Below are 15,042 nucleotides of genomic sequence, written 5' to 3' on the forward strand. Positions count from 1 at the left end.
TTTCAGCAATCGATTACACCAATATAATGTGCAAGCACGTATCCATGAGGGTGAGGTATATTTCACCATTTATTTACTCATTTCAATCTCCGTAACTTGTTCTTTTGCCTTTATTGCCATTTAATGTGCACCGGGGAAACAACATCCGTAAGTGGCAGGAGCTGGAGTAATTTCTCTAACATTACTTTATAACGTTCATTTTAATTTATTGCCAGAATAGGAACATTTTACCTTTTTTTCGCATTGCACAAGCGGCATTAGCAAGATCATTTGAAGTCAAGTGGCTCCGCAATAGCGGTATTCAAAAATGGATTTCTATAAAAAATTGATAAAATTACACAATCCTTAGAGCACCTAAAGTTGCTACAGTTGGCTCAACATAGGCCAAGATGGTGTTTTGGCAAGTTCGGGCCTTGATTTCAAAGTCTGTGCGTCACACGCATGCAAAGTAAAAATACCATCAAATATTACCTTTTATGAACACTTTGACAAAAGAAATTCATCAATTTTGTCAATAATCAACTATGAAGGACACTTCCAGAAAGCTGCAATTTGCTAAAGTTAGTCTACGTGCCAAGGAATGAAAAAAGTTAAGGCTACCGTGAAAAACTGTCCTCTAACAAAAACAAGATTCACAAAAACGCAATGAAGCAGCTCTTGAGAGGATGCGTGGACTGGCCAATCGTAGAAAATATTTTTCCCGTAGCTTGTTTCTCACCACTTCGTGAATTTCAAGCGGTGGTCACGTGCGCAAAATATTTTTTTGCTGCTCAAATTATTTTGGGAAAATACTGCACATCAAGTAGATATATGTAGAGTTTCTGAAACTTTTTCATTGAAAATTAATTTTTGGCAAGCGCCATGGTTGGAATAAATGGCGCGAAGTTAGCCCGAAACCAATTACTTTGTATATAGATGTCCGTTTAAAGCAAAACATCTCTTTCTGTAGGCTGCTAATCACTTTTCATAAGTAATCCTCAGTCAATGATTTCTAACGCCACGATATTATTTGAAACAGAGAACATGTTTCTTTAAATAATTATTATTGAGCAAAACAATATTTAGTAATGAACTCTATTTTACTCCTCGAATATCTCGTATTAGGGCACATTAAAACAATCAATGTGATCTATTGACATAGGTTTTTTTTTCAGTGTTATTGCAGTGGTTATATATCTACAGTATACACTCCTCCATACGCATAACAGTTACTCTTTCACAACTGGTACATGCGACCATGAACATATTGATTCTTATTTCATCCTTACTTTATTAATAAATATAGAGTCCTGGAGACTACGACAACATTTTAGTCTGCATGAATACTTTGCTAGCAAGCGAGGTGGGACGGTTCTCAGCTGCAGACCCGATGCGAGTTCAATTCGCCTCCATGAAAATGCAGCAGTCACATTTCGATGTGAACGACATGATAGAGGCCTGATGCCAGTGCACCTTAACAAACAGCATGTGGTCTCAAATATCAAGAGCACCCCACTAGGACGTACATGATTATGTTGTACTTTTGGGCTCGCCAACACCATGCAATTGTTACTATTCGGAGAAGTGTGCATTTCTGTCTTTGTAGCATACGCCACAGCTACTGATATACCAACACAAATAACAAGGCAGGCTGTCGCTTCACCTTGGTAAATATGCCCTACCTGTTTTTTTATGACTGCCAATAATATAAACTGAGCGATGTCATTGTTGCTTAAATGACTATATTTTCTTATTGTATTTGTGGTCAAGTGAATGAAAAGCATTTGACAACTACGAATACATTAGTAAAACTGCTCTTTTTTCATTGATAGTTACTTTTTGTTTTACTAAATTCGACCATGTTTTTCATTGGCATTGACACGTTCAAGTATGGGGCGTTCTGTTGCAGCTAATAATGTTGTAGTTCGAGTGACTGAACTTCAATACATATCTTACCTTCAATACGTATTTCTCTCTGCATGGTACCTGGATGACTACATTGTCATCAAATCCTCTTTTTCTTGTTGTCAACTTTTCCGCTCTCCAACATTTCTCTGCTCTTAAATAAAACGTTTTGTTTTCGTTTTGTGACTGACACCTAGAGCAAGGCTTATACAACTCTAAGGCTTGTAGAACGCATATTGTTTTTTTTCTTCCTTAGCGTGGTAAAAACCGTAACTTTTCGCGAGGAGGTTGAAGACAGTCAGAAGCAGGGGGATTGTGGTGGGAAGAGAGGGAGGGGGGGCTGAGGTGATAGTGCCTCTTAACAATGTCTGCCTTGGCATGCTTTATTTTGTTGACTATGGAAGGCCAGCACCATTTCTGTGGTACTCCCGGACATACAAACTTGCGATTCCGCCATATCCCCACATGGACCCACGAGTCGCCTAAAGCGCCCGCCCAGCATACAGGGCATACTTCAGGGATACGCTAGCGTAAATACACAATGTGTTCACGAAGTGTCGGACATAGGGATGTTTTTCTTATATTTGAAAAAAAAGGAAACAAAAAAGAAAACGTAAGCCTGAATGCTCTCGTGGCCGACTACCATCACTACGTGACATATCTCACACGTATCAAAGCCATCGTGACTTATCTTATTTAAAAGACCTTCTTATAGACAAGTGGCACTTCACCATGTATGGAAAGTACCACGTGATCGCGTGATCACTGATGTGCCTTAAGCCATGAATAAAGCGCCGAGGTGTCTACTAATGTTGTTTGAACTTGTCGAAACTTTCACAAGCATTATTTGCCAGCTGTCCGCACGTTCTGTCGTCACGGTTCCACGATTAGGAAAGTTTTATAACGTGCCTTGACGACCACGTTTTAGTGCTGCTACCATGTGGGTTCCTCGCTACCGGCAGAGACCCGACGTGCGGATGCGGCGTGTGATGACTTTGTTAAGGGCTAAATGCAAAGAACGTTTGGCTACTTAAATAAACGAACTTGATGCTGACCGGGGTAAAACTAGAGTGGGTAGCAATCGTATTGCCCACTCGCGGAACCCTAAGATGCATTTCACGGAATCCCTGAGTTTTGCTGAACGCAGTTTGAAAACCCATGACCTAGACAAAACCCAAGAATTATTGGTTGAATCGTCCTTCACTGCCTGATGAGTGGAAGAATGTTCATGTGTTTGAGTGAGTGATAGAGTGATTGAGTGAGTGAGTGAGTGATTGAGTGAGTGAGTGAGTGAGTTAGTGAGTGAGTGAGTAAGTGAGTGAGTGAGTGACATGCTCGGTGCTTCTAAGTTTCCTGGCCGTCATATAACTTTATCGTGTCCAGGCACCCTCAATACAATGGCAGTGCTTGAAATTAGATATGTCTTATGTTCGAAACTACGCCCTCAAGTGATGATCGACAAGAACATCCACACAAAGATTCACACGTCTGTGCTATGGAGCTATAGATAAACCTAATGCAATAAACAGCACGCCTCTGCTCAATTTTGTGCCGGTGGAATCGCAGAGTGAAAGTTTCTTAACAAAACTAGCTACCATCGACGAGCGAGAACATGAGAGTTGAATGAAAGCAGTAATGAATGACTTCATAAAATACACAAGTGAGATGTGGTAATTTATTTATTTAATTTATTTATTAGAATACCCTCAGGGCCCGTAGGGCATTACAGAGGGGGTGGGTACAACATTTTATAACACACAAGAAAAAAAGGCAAAGAAAAGAAACAAGTGTCAGATGCGCAAATCACGAAGGCAACATAAATCAACTAAAATTGTATAAGTAAGAATTCAAGCACATACAAGACAAAGATAGATAATGGAAACTGCGTATAGTTACAAACATTGCTGAGAAATTGCAGTCTTGAATAACAAAGGGTCTGTTATTGTTACAACGGAAGAGGGAAGGTGGTTCCAATCGGCGGCTGTTTTCGGCAAGAAGGCTGCTGAAAAGAATTTGGTGCGGCAAAACGGGATGGCAACCTTATACTGGTGATCAATGCGCGATGAACCACTGTTGCGTAGCGTATGTTTATCAGCTCGCGACTGCTTCTGCGCAGAGCTGATAAGACGAGCGGACGAGACGACGGTGAGTTAAACAAGGTTTATGTGCAGCATATATACAGAGGCGTTACAATTTCGGCACTGGGGCCGACAGAGACTCGAATAGCCGAGCTCTCCTCTCTAACACATAGGTCAGCCTTTCGCCTAAGACCGCTGACTCACACACATGTCGGCTCCCCGACATGGGGACTCCTCTCTCGTAGGACTGCCAATTCTAGTCGTTTCAACTCTAGGCGCTCTTGTCTCTCGGCCTCCTCGCGCTCGCGACGTTCGCGCCTTTCAACTTCTTCACGTTCGCGAGCTTCGCGCCTTTCAGCTTCTTCACGTTCGCGAGCTTCTACTTCTCGCCTTTCAGCCTCTCCGCGGCGTGCTTTAATATCCACCCAGGCCTCATCGACTTCCTCAGCCGACACTCCCTCATCCTTCATGATCTCAAGGATCGCTTGCTTTCGTTTCGCACGGCACAAAGTAACGCCGAGTTCCTCACAAATTTCGATGAGTTCCTTCACTTTAAGGTTCTCCATCGTTCACACTAGCCTCTTGCTGTTTGCCCCTGTTAACAATTTACTTGCCGTACCCACTATAAGTCAACTAGCAAGACGCGCAAGCAATTTTGCACACTCCCGTGTTTACCCCCTCCGCATTAACTTTGGTTTCAAAGCGCTTCGACTTGGCTTGAAACGATCAAAGCTCCCTTCAATGCTTCACACAGCCCTTCTCTAAACTACTACAACCTGAGCTAGAGTAGTCTGGTGAACTGAGGGGAAAACATCAGGCACTCACCGCATCGATGTCGCTGACGCCGGTCGATCCCGCAGCTGCCAACCACTGTTGCGAACGACGGACCTATCCCACCGCTGCCACCACTGTTGCGAAGCACGGCCTCCGAAATCCCACCGCTGACCTCACTGTTGAGAACGACGGGCCTATCCCGCCGAAGCCACCACTGTTGCGAAAGACGGCGACGCCAACACGGTCCTGTAGGCGCCACTGCTTCCAACTCCGCCGGGAACCTAACGTAACCTAACCTAACCTAACCTAACCCAACCTAACCTAACCTAACCTAACCTAACCTAACCCAACTCAACCCAACCTAACCTAATCTAACCTAACCTAGGTATGATGGTTGTGAATTGAGGTCTCGCTTCATTGATGGATTGTGAAAAAATATCTTATGAAAAAAATGCAGTCGCACCAGTTTCCTCCGGACAGAGACTTTTATTCGTTTCTTTTTCTGTTGGCTGGAACTTTGTTTACCTGATGAGTCACCGCAGGGCCATCCTTGAGCGGCTCGCATGGTTCATTTTCCAGGTGGGGGCTATTCTTTGCGACCTGCATGATTTCAGACCAAAACAAGCAGACATGGGATAATCGTTATCACGAGGTAGTCAACTAGCACTTAATTCATTTGCTTCCATGCATACATATTTATTTATTACATGTTGATTGTGATTACGTGAATAGGCGTGCTTTACATGAGAACTAACAAGAACAGCCATGCCATTCTACTAAGAGTGAGAACGTGAAGTTGATTATAATCGCGTAGTTAAAACAAGTTTGATACCAAGCTTCGTGTTTCTTTTTCGAAGATAATAAGATCATTTGGTCAGGATTTGGTCAGGTTATTGCGCAGTGATACCAAATAAATTGGCAAATCTAAATCATCCAAAATAACTGTTATTTTGATGTTGGTCACCAAGGATCAGCGGTGGTGTATAGTTTGTGCAGCGTAATTAATTCTTTCACAGCACATTCAACCCGGTTGAACGAGGAAGAGGCACACAGAGCCCTAAACTCTGTGCTCTGGGTGTCTCTTCATTGTTCTTCCTTCTTCCATGCGATGTGAAAGATTCTATTCTGGTAAACTATGTCACCGCATAAAAACACAGGGTGCCGCACACAAAATTTCTTCATAATTACTGTCAATATTTTCGTCTAAACATTTTGTTGGCTGCTCTTTCAATCAATATAAATAATTTTCAATCAAAACCAACAAAAGTGACTTCCTGATTCAGCGAACATTTGTATTGTTTGGAACCAGTGTTAAAGTAATGTAAGCCTCTGTTACCATAAAATTCAGGCCCTTTATTAGCACTTTTGCGTAGCCTTTACTCTGTCACCCAAAAATGCATGCCCATATACAAGAGCAGGAATAACATTTGACTGTTCATATTCCCCCACAATGGGGATATTTGTAGGTTAGTCACTATGCTGATGTCTTCATCAAAACATCATGTTTTAGCACGAGAACGTTCGGGCCAATTGAAAGGTACAGTCAGTAAAGGTGTTTGCACATACCGCAACGGCACTTGCACGTCTCGAATTCTTTTTCGCACTTGAGGACGCGGTCTGGCGCGCAGTTACGAGAGAAGTTCTGGATCACATACTGACACGGGTCGACGCCTTTTACTGCAAATGAAAGAACCGGAGGAGACCGTGTTTAAATGAATGCCTCAAAGAGCTATGTAGTATCTGCACTATGCACTACTATGCACTATCAAGCACAGCCAACAACCAAGCATTGCATTTTAATTATCGTAATGGTTACGGGTCATTGTTGCTCCTAACCAGCATTCTACGCAGGACAAGTTCAAAGATTGACTGCGAACTCATTGAGGCATACCATATCAGAAAGAATGGGCATGTTTGCATTAAGGAAGGTTGGCATATAACAGAAAAAGAGGGTTTCTTTCAGGGTGTGGCTGATTATTGGTCGCATGGAATGTTTCAGTTTGTAGCGTGTGCGCGCGCGCGGAATAAGGTGTTTACATCAACGTGAATGTGTTTATGAATTGGTTATAGGTCCGGTGATTCTGAGTGCTTGAATGTGCATTTTTCTTTTGCTCCTTTTTTTTAAGTTTCGCAGATATTGTTATCACATATAAACATGGACCAACCGGCCCGGCATTTCGCGCTACTGAAACAATAGAACCGGCTAACAAATCTCGAAATTGTCTAGATAAATTGTAGTTTAAGGCAGTTTGTTAGTTCTTTTATTAATTTGATTAAAATGACGTAAGCGCGAACGAAAGAAAAAGCAACGCTCTCCGGCTTCATATGAAGCATTTGTTAAGTGCATTTGCCTAACGGGCTTTGATTGCTTAATTCAGCAGCCTAGCTTTATATAACAGGCCGAAAAAAATTAACACATGTAGGTACTTACCGCATGAGCATTGACACCTCTGCTGCGTTACGAACAGCCGACTTTAGGTCCCGCCACGCAGTTCACAAGAGGACAAAGTGCATCATCCGCTGTGAAACAATTATGCAAGTGTTAAAATTGTATGTTTGTGTTCTAAGCCAATACATCCATAATTCATTGCAATAAAATGCAAAAATACACGCCTTCCTACTGTTTTCGCTAGCCTGTATAATATATCAAGGTAGTAACACTTTAGTAGCAATTCATCTGTAGAGCAGACGACGGATAACAACTTGCCTTAAAGCGTGTTCTTCAGGGTAATGTGGCAGTCTTCGTGCCCCAAATTATAAAAATTTGTTGTGAATCGTTTATGAACTCATTCAACATTCAATTCTCTTACCCAACGTGTTGCCAACACATGGCCGTCACAGCAGCTCCATCTGTGTTTCAGTAATGGAGAGGCACCAAATATTAGAAGTCTCAGTGCTCTACGTATAAGAGTGAATTCAGATACTGTAGAATACCGTGTTCAAAGTACTTACTTCTATCTGCTAAAACAGCCTTTCTTCACCGAATTCTGTCACGTTTACTCGCTTTTGAAGCTTATTGCCACTTTTCCGTTCCGATTATTAGATTTCTAAACTTATCAGCGCATTCTCGAAAAGCTCTGATTTGTACCACGAATATTGTCACTAAAAACAAAATAATGCAACATGTTTTTTTATAATACTGTATGATAGCCTTCTGTTGTCTATTTACGAGATTTTAAGAAAAATCAAAGAATGGGTTTTTTTTATTATTCAAATTTCAGTGGAGTACACGTTTGCCAATATAAGAACTTTGAGGCAATATATGAACATTTACATTTGCCCTACGGCATCAATAATTTATGTACCTAATAAACACACTATATCCTTAAAACGTGTCAAGTTTGAAAACGCTGCTTAGATTACTTTCGGAGAAAAAAAAGGGGATTACGTACCTTATTTTAAACTGTCGCAAAATTAGACATTTTTAAAAGCTACTTTCTTAATGTCTACAAACTTGAAACCGCATGAATTCATTCTACATTAGACATGCATTATAGGTAAAAAATATCTTTTTTTGAAACGAAAATATTTGTGTTTTTGTAGCGTCTGCGATTTTCGAACATGACAGGTGACGAAATTGGTGCCTCCGTGTTGGTGAAGTTTGATATTTTTTCTCGTAAGTTATGCCGTTAATCATAAAACAAAGTGGAGTTTCCGGCTACCTGGTGAGAGGTTCACGAAATATAAAATACTCAATGAAATCTAAAATATCAACTTTTGGACCCGTGTCGATCTCTCGTGGAATCACCCAGCTGCAGATAAGTTATATGTGAAAATCTCGAACCCTGACTGTCACTTTGCGTGGTACAAGTTAGGCAGCTAAAGAGTACAATCTTTACTGGTTGCACAAATAAATGTGTCAGTTTCCACTCTGGCAGGGTTCCGTTCATTGCTCTCCCATTTTTGCGTATGTTCCTAGCGGAATAAAACAAGGGCCAAAAAAAAAAAAAAAGCTGTGCTGTATGAGTGAAGACTTGGCTGTATCCATGACATAAGCACATCGGTCACTGAATCCCCACCATGCCTGTAAAAATTTCGGTCAGCCTGAAATGAGACCACTCAATTCAAACCTATATTTACTGTCACCATTTGAGATATAAAGAACAGCCAAAAGTTCACACTAAAGAGCTAAAAATCTTTGTATAGAGCTTTTTTCACACGAAAAAAAAAAGAAAATCATTTTAGTTTTGACTATAGAAACTTGCATATAGCACTATACATAAGCTTTTATTGGGGAAATATTTCAAGAACAGAGACATTCGGTTTATTTAGTATTGTCATTACTGGTTGACGCTTAAAGAGGCCGACTTAGGTTCAATCTGCGCCCAGTTAATAAGTTCGTTTTATTCAAAGAGAAATTGCACTTCAAGAACTTCAGACGGCCGTTATTATGCACAGCGCTTAGACCTGCCGTTGACCTTATTCTGTTTACATTCTACTCCTTGCGAATTCATACGTTGCACCTCAGTTAATTCTTTCAGAGTCTAGATGGACAATAACTCCCACCAGTCCATTCCGATCTCAAAACAAGTGACAGCAACATTGTTGTATTCATCGACTGTGGAGAATCACAAATGTCCCTGATTAATTTTAGTGTGCAGCATTTGTACCTACGATTGGGTGTGAAAAAACAGCAAAAAAAAGTGAGGCCATTGCTCAAACAGAAGTAGCTCACTCGTCTCGAGCCACCCTGTAAAATTGGCTTGTGTGGCGTGCTCTCGCAAACATTTTTTTTTTTTTGGGGGGGGGGGGGGGGGCACAGTGTAACAAAAGCATCCCTTCTACTGGCTTCTTGCATAATGAACGACATTCAAACTATTCGCTGTTGTAAAGAAGAACCACTGAACACGATCATGTAAGAACACAATTAAACTACACCCAAGCGTGGTTGTTGAAAGTTTAAGGTGTTCCTACCCCTTGTGTACTGAATGCATGGAGTTGCATATACAAAACACCTCTTGTCATTTAAGAGCCTCGGCTCCAAAATGGAGGGATCGATGGAAAATATTAGAAAAATAAGGCTTTGCTTTCGCCATGAGTGCTGCGAATAAATTTTCTTTCCTGCTGGTGTGCGGATAATTCCCAACGAAGAGGCAGTTTTCTCCTGCGACAAGCTTGATTATTGCATAGTGAGATGTACTACATAGAACTTTGCTCAGGTGGAGCTGTCGCCGGTCAGGTCTTTCAAATCAACTCCGCCTGGAGCAACATAATCACAACCGCTTCCGCAAGCACTTCTTATCATTTATACTTATTGCAAATGAACGATGCCGCCGAAAAAGTAATCTTGCCGAAGTCACCTTTCATGTTGCCATGTTCTGATGAAATATGCGTCGAGAGTGTAATACCATCGTCATAATAGTTCATCGTGATAGTTCAAGCAAGTATATGCCATCAGTCCCTAAACAGCCACTAGACCGCAGCGTGTTTTGCGGACTTTTCGAGCTTCAGAAGATAGTTACTTTCTATGCCTTTGTATTCAACCATTTGCCGAGTAGCCTTTTCACTTTGTATATTTTCATTGTTTTGGAGGTACTAGGCATTTATATTCCCACTTATCTGAACAAGAAGAAAGCAGTCTACAAAATAACAGCCACAGCTAGAAAATATATACGCTCATGACGAAACGAAGCTGAGTAAAACATTGTGTAGTAGTCCAAGATAATTTTTCCAATTGACAAGACCGACTTCATCTGCGCGACTAGTCTAGCTGACAGAAGACCACCAGTATTAAAAGTAACTTGCTCATTGCTGCTTGCTTTCACCTTTGGTAAGTGCAAATTCACCGAAGAAGGTGGTTGTGATTTTCAGTGAAACGCTGGCTTGATGCATGCACAATCAGGTTCCATCAGTCAATATATCAATTGCTGATTCCGCAATCTCGTTACTGGATAGTGGATTTTTATAAATGACTGTTAAATTACACTATCATGACGAATACTGCAACATTTCACACTACCACTGAGAACAGGCAATATGAGTCACACATATGAGCCCCGCCGCGGTGGCCTAGTGCCTAAGGTACTCGGCTGCTGACCTGCAGGTCGCGGGATCGAATCCCGGCTGTGGCAGCTGCATTTTTGATGGAGTCCAAAATGCTGTAGGCCCGTGTGCTCAAACTAGGGCGCACGTTAAGGAACCCCAGGTGGTTGCAATTTCCGGAGCCCTCCACTACGACGTCTCTTATAATCATATTTTGGTTTTGGGACGTTAAATCCCACACATTAATCAATCATACTACCCTCTCGCTCCTCCAAAAAATACCTATGTGTCCCTCTTTCCGTCCTTCCGTGCGTCTTTCCGTCCTTCTGTTCGTGCATCCATGCGTCTGTGCATCCGTCAACCTGTACGTCCTTTTGACTACTCGAAGACTTCCAAGTCAGATATTGCCACATTCCTTCCTTAAGTTTTCAAGTTTAGTTATCACCTAGTTACGCTGTAAGTAATGTCAAGCGCAAACCGCGCACGCAGCGTTCTAGAAGCTTAGGACTGTAGTAGATCATTTTGTTAAGATTACGTGCGAAACGCGAACAATACAGATTATTCTGGAGCTTACGTGGTAACTAGCAATAAGGCTGGGATATGTGTACGGCGCATGTATAAATGCCGACGTTCAATAAAAGCAAGTTAGCGTTCTGGATAGCATCGCCATATGCGAAACGTTTTTCATGGTTGCCATTGTCTATATAACTGCAAAAGTCTTCGACACTTACAATAATATCGCCATACTGGCGTGAACTGAAGTTGTCACTTGGTCATCGAGCCAACGATCGAGCATGTGTTTCTTTCTGCGTGGGTACGGTTCATTGAAGTAACAGCGAACTAAAGGATGACCTAGTCTATGTTTTTTATGATTATATGCGGCTGCGATGACACACCTGACAAAAGTGTATTGTGGAGGGCTGTTTAGGCTCTGGTGTGCTTCACTAGATTTTCACGTCTCTATGACTTCACAGAAAAACGTTACACGGAAAACTTGCGCAGTCGTGCGCATTTCGCAGCGTCAGCTTGAGCGTACGTATTTAGCCATGGACCTTACAAGTACGTAACCCCTATTGTCCACAGCATGTTGATGAAGAATTATCGCAAGCGTGTTGCGGATCAAAGTGTAGCCGAGGTTGCTCTGGTCATTTGCATGAATAAGTTTTCTGGTACATTTATTATATGCGAGGATTTATTGTAACGATTCATGGCCGCGTATTTTTACACCGCGCATTTGCATACTGTACACTAGAGCTTCTTGCTTAACTGGGTCTGTACTTGCATTAGTACAAATTAAAGTGTGCACATGTGACGTAGGCTGAGGCAACGACGATGACATTTTGCAAATGAGCTACATCGCCGCAGCTAAGATACCTCATATGTTTCGATGAGGTTCTCAAAGCTCGAGCTGCACGTCAACATAGCTCATATGTTCATTTTAGAACCCCTCCACATCCACTTCAACTTCCTCTGTTGCGCCCGCCGCTTGTAAACGTGCTGGAGGCGTCCCAACGCGCTGCTCTCGAAGGCAACTTGCGCACCTGCTGCGCTTGTCGTCACGTTGGTTGGTTGGTTGGTTGGGTCCTCAACACCTTGGCGCAACCCACCTTTATTGAGGCTAGTGGCGCACTTTAAGCTAGGATGACTGGGCGGAGTCAACGTGCCGTGACGTCACTCGGCGCTTACCATGATTACCAACATGAAATAGGTCTATACGCTTACCTCAAATGATAGCATCATTGGCGCTTTGATAAGCGGAAAAGCGGTAATTCAGCGAACAGGAATCGCTAGGCGCCTGTGCGACGCAGTTACACGGGTTTTTCGGTAGTGGAGCTGCTATACGTTAATAGTTTTCGCAGTAGTGAGTTGACTGACACTGAATTATGCTACTGAAATGACTTTGGTTCTTTATTCTTCATCCTGACTTACACTTTATTTTCAGCCCCTGTAATAAACGTAGTGGTCAAAGATATGCAAAAATACCTATCTGATGCTTATTGGGAATTATATCACGTGGTAGACAGAAATAAACTGAAGGTCATTTTTCTTTACGGCTGAATGACTGAGCGTAAGGCTCGTTTTCAAATAATGCATGCTGTGTAAGGCGAGGAGTGATCTGAAAGAAACCGAAGTCAACATAAGGATAAGTGCATTATTGTAAACAGTTGCAAAATGCTCTTCTCTGTGTTCGCTTTTTGCAAGTGTATAGGCTTGCAATAAAATGTCGCCTTAAATGAAATGATCCAAGGTGCCAAGAAGGCCACTCTAGCATGTTAGGTCGAAAACAAACACACCTGTGAAAAGGTCTTGTGTTTGCGTCCTCGACACGTGCCAATGAAGGAAATGCTTCTATTATGCGACAGGCTTTTTTATACTTGTGGCAAAAGATGATCAGATGTTGGCGTTCAAGGTGTCACAAAGTATTGGGTGCTCTGTGTCTGCGTAGTTGTTCATGAGAAAAGTATTGAAACAGAAATGTGTTACGAGACGGTTGGCTATATGAAAATTTGGGGACCTTTAAACTTTGTCTCTATAAGTCGTACGCAATAGCGATATCCTGTCCCTTGGGTGTACTTTTAACACTATGTGAATGAAACCATTTATAACTTGCTATTCATCCAGTATGTGGCCCTAAGGGGTAGTCGCAGTAACGTGTGCACCTTTAGAGTGGGTGACTAGCTTTAAACAACGATGTCATTATGATAACGATATGTTCTTTCACCCGATGGCAATGTACGCTTGTACCACGCATAATTATTGCATTATTTCTGCATTATTTTATGTTGTATTGTGAATCATGTATATAGGATGCGTGTGTTTTTAAAACACGAGTTGCTTTTGCTGCAGTTCCAAGCAGAAGAAACTATTTTCTTGTATTCCTCAGCAGACGCGTAGCCCTGTGGCAAAACACTCACTTGTCACGCAAACGACCTGGGTTCGATCTCTACGCAGATTAGGAAATGTTGTTGTTTATTTTATTTCCATCTTTCTCAAGTTTTTAGTCATGCACAAGATGATGTTGTTTAGCTCAAAACCAACAACGCGAACGACGGAAATTGGCGAGACGAGCTGTTTGACGCTAACGCGCTAAAAAGCATCAGGCGCCAAGCACCAGGTAGCTGCTCAGTGCAAGTCGCTCCACATTTTTTTTTTTTTTTTTGAAACTCAGTAACTCCCTAGTATTGCTGAAAACAATTCTAAGTTTTTAAGAGCGAAGCTATCCTGGGGCTAGGTCTGACGAGAAAGGAGTGACCAAGTTGCACGTCACCTTCCGTTTCCCATGTAAATACAAGTGACCTAATGTCTCGGTTGCAAACGAGGTTGTTTACACACCACATAAACATAAACCGTTTGACTCGGAAGTCAACGGCGCTGGAGTTCACAACAGCGATGGTTGGTGGGACCATCGCTGCTACAAATCTTTTTGAAGTATCCCTACTCTACAGCTACGTTGATCAGAAATACACACACACGCTCAGATTGAACAAACATTGCTGAAAAGCTCAATGAATATTTCCGCATTTTCCCTCATGTCCCAGCGATGGACAGTGCAATTAGAGTTGGGTGAGTAGACATCAGCGTGAGCCAGAGCTTTCACAATACAGAAGGAAAACTATAGAACCAATTCACAGCTCCTGACAGTCGGTCGCAAATTTCGCCAAGAAATTCAAAAGAGCTTTATGGATACCGGCCATTGATTGACGTCGCAGTATTTGATCTTGGTTTGCATTCAAACACGGGTCTGGGCAAGAGCTGAGGACGCCATTGAGAAGCACGGCTTCGCAGCGTACATAGCCTGAGCCTTCCCTTACCTCCCCACACCTTGATTAATAAAGTTGTTACTCACTGACTCGCTTAGTGTGTAATATTCGTGCCTAGACAGGTCCTATTTGTATTGAAGAATCATTCATTAATCCCAAATACTTTGAAAAGGATTCTCGCTCTTGCACAGATCATATGAATGCAAAAAAAAGGGGGACGTGCAGGGAGTGGGGGTGGTCGAACACAGAGCAGGAGAGAGGAGAGTGAGAAGGAGCGGTGGCGCAGATTCCACGATGAAGCCGGGCAAGGAACAACTATTTTCGATCCTGCTAAAGATTACTCCGCTTTGCTGAACTTTGCACTACCTTCCATTCCATCAATCATGCCTCTCCTCAGCTCCACTGTATCTTGTTATTTGTAACGCTAGGCTACCTAAAGATGCACATAATTTTTGTGAGTGAACACGACTCTTCAAACAGCGCCATCTTCATAGGTCAGTAAATACTAGCTACGCTTTAAAACTTAATACCATATATCATGAACGCTGGAAAAATTGATAAAT

This window comes from Rhipicephalus microplus, unplaced genomic scaffold (genome assembly GCF_043290135.1).
Source record: "Rhipicephalus microplus isolate Deutch F79 unplaced genomic scaffold, USDA_Rmic scaffold_75, whole genome shotgun sequence".
In the NCBI taxonomy this organism is placed as follows: domain Eukaryota; kingdom Metazoa; phylum Arthropoda; class Arachnida; order Ixodida; family Ixodidae; genus Rhipicephalus; species Rhipicephalus microplus.